The sequence below is a fragment of the Oncorhynchus keta genome, unplaced genomic scaffold (genome assembly GCF_023373465.1).
Source record: "Oncorhynchus keta strain PuntledgeMale-10-30-2019 unplaced genomic scaffold, Oket_V2 Un_contig_20895_pilon_pilon, whole genome shotgun sequence".
In the NCBI taxonomy this organism is placed as follows: domain Eukaryota; kingdom Metazoa; phylum Chordata; class Actinopteri; order Salmoniformes; family Salmonidae; genus Oncorhynchus; species Oncorhynchus keta.
The window spans coordinates 1798-8153 of record NW_026282225.1 but is presented as its reverse complement, the minus strand read 5'-3'; the positions used below and the strand labels follow the sequence as shown (position 1 = coordinate 8153).

Sequence of the window (6356 nt, the reverse complement as noted above, 5' to 3'; positions counted from 1 at the left end):
CATCGTGACGAGATCCTGAGGACCATTATGGTGCCATTCATCCACCTCCATCACCTCATGTTTCAGCATGATAATGATCCTGAGGACCATTATGGTGCCATTCATCCGCCGCCATCACCTCATGTTTCAGCGTGGTAATGCAAGGCCCCATGTCACAAGGATCTGTACGCAATTCCTGGAAACTGAAAACGTCCCAATTCGTCCATGCCCTGCATACTCACCAGACATGTCACCCGTTGAGCATGTTTGGGATGCTCTGGGTCGACATATATACGACAGAGTGTTCCAGTTCCCGCCAATATCCAGCAACTTCGCACAGCCATTGGAGACGAGTGGGACAACATTCTACAGGCCACAATCAACAGCCTGATCCACTTTAAGAGAAGGTGTGTTGTTCTGCATGAGGCAAATGGTGGTCAGACACCCCTCCTTTCTGTTTAAGGTATCTGTGACCAACAGATGCATATCTGTATTCCCAGCCATGTGAAATCCATAGATTAGGTCCTAATGCATTTATTTCAATTGACTGATTTCCTGATATGAACTGTAACTCGGTAAAATATTTTACAAAAAGTTGCGTGTTCCATTTTTATATTTTTGTTCCGTGTAATTTGAACAAATATCACTATGGTAACGAACGTATTTCAGTAAAACTGCAGTGACTTTCTCAAGAGAAGACAGGTGTGCAACATTAATGTTTTTTAATCCAATTTACAACATTATTTGTCTGGCTACTGTTTCTATTAGCCTGGCTACTGTTTCTATTAGCCTGGCTACTGTTTCTATTAGCCTGGCTACTGTTTATATTAGCCTGGCTACTGTTTCTATTAGGCTGGCTACTGTTTCTATTTGGCTGGCTACTCCATCTACTTTCAGACAACACTGTGTCTCGACTCAAGAGAAACACTCTTTAATCTGTGACCAACATACAGGCATATCGCCATCTACTGTCAGTGAGTGTGTCATTACAGAGACAGGGAGAGAAAGGAGAGGAGATGTACAGATAGAGGGAGAGAGGAGATGTACAGATAGAGGGAGAGAGGAGATGTACAGATAGAGGGAGAGAGGAGATGTACAGATAGAGGGAGAGAGGAGATGTACAGATAGAGGGAGAGAGGAGATGTACAGATAGAGGGAGAGAGGAGATGTACAGATAGAGGGAGAGAGGAGATGTGTCAAATACAATAACAGACCACTACGGTCGTTCTGAGTCAAAGTTGTTTTAATTCTGTTTTTAAAACATGGATTCCAGGCTCAATAATGTCACCACCACAGTTGAGAACAGACAGTTTTATCATCTTAGTAACCCGTTGTTGTAGCCAGGTACATAAAAACAACCATCAAAAAAAATCTACAGTACGGTTTTATAAAAAAAAAAAATGCAATTCAAGACAGTCATTCAGCATTATTATAAAGAAAAACAGAAAACAAAATGGTGCTCTTACCATAATAATAATAATTATTACCCTACAAAAAGAGCTAGCTATAGTTTGTTTTTTTATGATTCTTTTTTTTTTAGAAGACAGACAAATTAAAACGTGTGATATGAAGAGTTGTTAAATTGTTACAAGTTTAAGAAAAGGCCATTGGTTCTTTAGTTTCCAACAGTATATATATATATATATATATGTGTATTTTTTTTCGGTCCTCCTCCCGTCGTGCAAAACGCCGTAGTATAGGTAGCGTTGTCATGGTGACGTGATAAACAGAACATTAAGAACGAGTGGAATCACGCCAGTTACGATTGTCTCGCTGGTCTTTCATTCACAGTAAATTATACACACACACACACACACACACACACACACACACACACACACACACACACACACACACACACACACACACACACACACACACACACACACACACACACACACACACACACACACACACTGAGCATGTCAGGGTAGGATGAAGTTGCTTCCCAGACACTGATCTAAGAACAAAAAAATGGTGTTCCGCCTAATGGTTAAGATTAGGATAATGGGAGAGTAAATTGATCCTAGATCTGTGGTTAAAGGCAACTTCTACCCGGAGCGAGTTAATCAAGATCGTTTGAACGATCATTCCTTATGGACTCTTTCTCCCATTAACTGGAAATCCCTCTAGTTAATACACTACATTTCCCATGATGCAAATGCTAACCAGTGTCAAATTTACAGGAGTGAGGGTGTGCTGTAGTTCTATGGTGTGTGTGTGTGACAGTTCACAGGACTATGGCTAGATATAAAGAATACTGTCTGTGTCTGCAATGTGTGTGTCTGCAATGTGTGGGTCTGCAATGAACGTTAGTGTGTGTGTTTCTTAGATGAAGATTGGATAATAATAATGACCCTTAATTTGCTGGCAACACAGACCACTGTGCTGTACCTACAGACAGACAGCACACACAGACCACTGTGCTGTACGTACAGACAGACAGCACACACAGACCACTGTGCTGTACGTACAGACAGACAGCACACAGACCACTGTACTGTACTGTACAGACAGACAGCACACACAGACCACTGTACTGTACGTACAGACAGACAGCACACACAGGAGAGAAGAGAGCAATACCAAGACTACACTGGACGAGCCATCACACACAAGAGTGATGAGAGAGATTACAGCTACACTATTATCATCATACACTTCACGGCACATAGTAGCGAGAGAGAGAACGACTGGCAGACCCATAGAGTTAGATAGAGTACCTAGTAAAGTAAGATTTAACTTTAGAGTCCTCTATCTTACTCTATGGCCGGCCCCTAGAGATAAACTACTGGCAGCCCCATAGAGTTAGAGTACCTAGTAAGGTAAGAGGGTCTTTAGAGAGTCCTCTGTCTAACTATGGTTGGCCCCAAGAGATAAACGACTGGCAGCCCCATAGAGTTAGATAGAGTAAAATACTTTACGAGGTACTCTATGGTTGACCCCTAGAGATAAACGACTGGCAGCCCCATAGAGTTAGATAGAGTACCTCGTAAAGTATCTTACTCTATGGTTGACCCCTAGAGATAAACGACTGGCAGCCCCATAGAGATAGAGTACCTCGTAAAGTATCTTACTCTATGGTTGACCCCTAGAGATAAACGACTGGCAGCCCCATAGAGTTAGATAGAGTACCTCGTAAAGTATCTTACTCTATGGTTGGCCCCTAGAGATAAACGACTGGCAGCCCCATAGAGTTAGATAGAGTACCTAGTAAAGTATCTTACTCTATGGTTGGCCCCTAGAGATAAACGACTGGCAGCCCCATAGAGTTAGAGTACCTAGTAAAGTATCTTACTCTATGGTTGGCCCCTAGAGATAAACGACTGGCAGCCCCATAGAGTTAGAGTACCTAGTAAAGTATCTTACTCTATGGTTGGCCCCTAGAGATAAACGACTGGCAGCCCCATAGAGTTAGAGTACCTAGTAAAGTATCTTACTCTATGGTTGGCCCCTAACCTGGGTTAAGTTCACTTCACCATGTTCCACGAGGCTCTAAGCCGACGTGTGGGTGTTCTTCTTTTCCGTCTCCCATAGTTACCGCGAAGATCGGTTGTGCTTCCGAGAAGAAGAAGAAAAAGAAAACTTCCTGTTTTGAGAAAAGGTTGTGACCTCTAACCTCATCGTGACCTTTAGTCAGGTTGTTAAAGAAGATCCCTGTTTGACGAAATAATAAAAATTGAAGTAAACATTTATTTATTTAAAGAGAAAGTTGGTCACAGCACCCCAATTCTTCATTATCAAGTTACATTTTTTTAAACTAAATTAAAAACACATTTTATTTTAAGTCTTTCTCTGTCTTTCACCGTATGATCCAACATTATCCAGGATTTATTTTCCCTTTCTGAGAATTAAGGAACTAAAAAAAGGAATGATGGGATAAAGAGAGTTCAGCATCCCTCATTATTCAGTTATTTTGGCACAGGTGAGCTCTCCCATGTCCTTCAGTTTAGGAGAGGTCACATCCCTCGTTATACAGAGTTATGAACCCACAGGTGAGCTCTCCCATGTCCTTCAGTTTAGGAGAGGTCACATCCCTCATTATACAGAGTTGTTAACCCACAGGTGAGCTCTCCCATGTCCTTCAGTTTAGGAGAGGTCACATCCCTCATTATACAGAGTTATGAGCCCACAGGTGAGCTCTCCCATGTCCTTCAGTTTAGGAGAGGTCACATCCCTCATTATACAGAGTTGTGAACCCACAGGTGAGCTCTCCCAGGTCCTTCAGTTTAGGAGAGGTCACATCCCTCATTATAAAGAGTTGTTAACCCACAGGTGAGCTCCCCCAGGTCCTTCAGTTTAGGAGAGGTCACATCCCTCATTTATACAGAGTTATGAGCCCACAGGTGAGCTCTCCCAGGTCCTTCAGTTTAGGAGAGGTCACATCCCTCATTTATACAGAGTTATGAGCCCACAGGTGAGCTCTCCCATGTCCTTCAGTTTAGGAGAGGTCACATCCCTCATTTATACAGAGTTATGAGCCCACAGGTGAGCTCTCCCAGGTCCTTCAGTTTAGGAGAGGTCACATCCCTCATTATAAAGAGTTGTTAACCCACAGGTGAGCTCCCCAGGTCCTTCAGTTTAGGAGAGGTCACATCCCTCATTTATACAGAGTTATGAGCCCACAGGTGAGCTCCCCCAGGTCCTTCAGTTTAGGAGAGGTCACATCCCTCATTTATACAGAGTTATGAGCCCACAGGTGAGCTCCCCCAGGTCCTTCAGTTTAGGAGAGGTCACATCCCTCATTTATACAGAGTTATGAGCCCACAGGTGAGCTCTCCCAGGTCCTTCAGTTTAGGAGAGGTCACATCCCTCATTTATACAGAGTTATGAGCCCACAGGTGAGCTCTCCCAGGTCCTTCAGTTTAGGAGAGGTCACATCCCTCATTTATACAGAGTTATGAGCCCACAGGTGAGCTCTCCCAGGTCCTTCAGTTTAGGAGAGGTCACATCCCTCATTTATACAGAGTTATGAGCCCATAGGTGAGCTCTCCCATGTCCTTCAGTTTAGGAGAGGTCACATCCCTCATTTATACAGAGTTATGAGCCCACAGGTGAGCTCTCCCATGTCCTTCAGTTTAGGAGAGGTCACATCCCTCATTATACAGAGTTATGAGCCCACAGGTGAGCTCTCCCATGTCCTTCAGTTTAGGAGAGGTCACATCCCTCATTATAAAGAGTTGTTAACCCACAGGTGAGCTCTCCCATGTCCTTCAGTTTAGGAGAGGTCACATCCCTCATTATACAGAGTTATGAGCCCACAGGTGAGCTCTCCCAGGTCCTTCAGTTTAGGAGAGGTCACATCCCTCATTATACAGAGTTATGAGCCCACAGGTGAGCTCCCCCAGGTCCTTCAGTTTAGGAGAGGTCACATCCCTCATTATACAGAGTTATGAGCCCACAGGTGAGCTCTCCCACATCCCTTCGTCTTTTCATTGAGTCCCAGAGTCAGTTTGGGAACGCAAACTCTTTCTCTGGGAATCTGGAATCGGAATCTGATTTCAGAACGCTTGGAATTCCACCATGTTCCGTTCGGTCCAGGACTCATATTTACATGTGCGTTAGACGCACGCAAACACACACAGAACACATGAACACACTCAAGAGAGAGCTCACGATTCAAGTTGTAGTCATACATGTAGTTAGTTAACGTGGCTCTTAACACAGGCTAAATGCTAACACGTCACTGCTGTACAGTGGTGGCTAAATCTATCTACAGAGAGTGGTTACTCCACAACATGGCTTTCTGATTCAGCTTCAGGCCACATGGTCCGTCTGCACAACAGCCCTTTGCAGTGAAGTTTAAAACACCAGATGTTACAGGAATGTTGGAGCGTTTTACAGAGTGCAGGGGCCGTTTTGCAGAGTGCAGGGGCCGTTTTGCAGTCAGATTCTGTGTCCTAGTGGCTTGGTAGATTAGATGGCAGGAGGGTTGTTTACAGAGGCAGGTAGAGTAGAGAGAGGTACACACACGTACAGGCCTCTGTGTGTGTGTGTGGCCTAGAATGAGATACAGCCTCAGTCCTTGGAAACACACACTCTAAATACCACCATGTTTCAGTTGAGTCTTCCTCCAGAATGTAACTCATACTATTTCACTATTTACAGTTCTATACAGGATGTTTGTGTGTGTGGCTCACACCTGCAGTCACCACCAGAGGGCAGTATACTTAACAAACAGGCTCATATCGGCAGTGACCACCAGAGGGCAGTATACTTAATAAACAGGCTCATACTGGCAGTCACCACCAGAGGGCAGTATACTTAATAAACAGGCTCATACCGGCAGTCACCACCAGAGGGCAGTATACTTAATAAACAGGCTCATACCGGCAGTCACCACCAGAGGGCAGTATACTTAATAAACAGGCTCATAC

At 44.0% G+C, this 6356-nt stretch overlaps 2 long non-coding RNA genes across 56 annotated transcripts; one reads left to right on the top strand and one right to left on the bottom strand.

The window, feature by feature from the left end:
* Positions 1-1204: 1204 nt before the first annotated feature.
* On the bottom strand, positions 1205-4339 carry LOC127920843 (uncharacterized). 6 transcript variants are annotated; one of them, XR_008107653.1, is made up of 3 exons: positions 3190-4339; positions 3040-3114; positions 1205-2968 (listed from the first exon to the last, which is right to left on the bottom strand). It is a non-coding gene; the product is annotated as an uncharacterized LOC127920843 (long non-coding RNA). The 6 variants fall into 6 exon arrangements; XR_008107650.1 differs by having other exon boundaries at positions 1205-3114; XR_008107651.1 differs by lacking the exon at positions 3040-3114 and having other exon boundaries at positions 1205-3039.
* LOC127920844 (uncharacterized) lies at positions 3792-5533 on the top strand. 50 transcript variants are annotated; one of them, XR_008107692.1, is made up of 8 exons: positions 3792-3937; positions 4008-4147; positions 4218-4287; positions 4501-4537; positions 4679-4749; positions 4963-5136; positions 5207-5313; positions 5384-5533. It is a non-coding gene; the product is annotated as an uncharacterized LOC127920844 (long non-coding RNA). The 50 variants fall into 50 exon arrangements; XR_008107703.1 differs by adding an exon at positions 4397-4429 and having other exon boundaries at positions 4218-4325; positions 4608-5136; XR_008107681.1 differs by lacking the exons at positions 4501-4537; positions 4679-4749 and adding exons at positions 4397-4500; positions 4570-4678 and having other exon boundaries at positions 4218-4325.
* Positions 5534-6356: the final 823 nt, after the last annotated feature.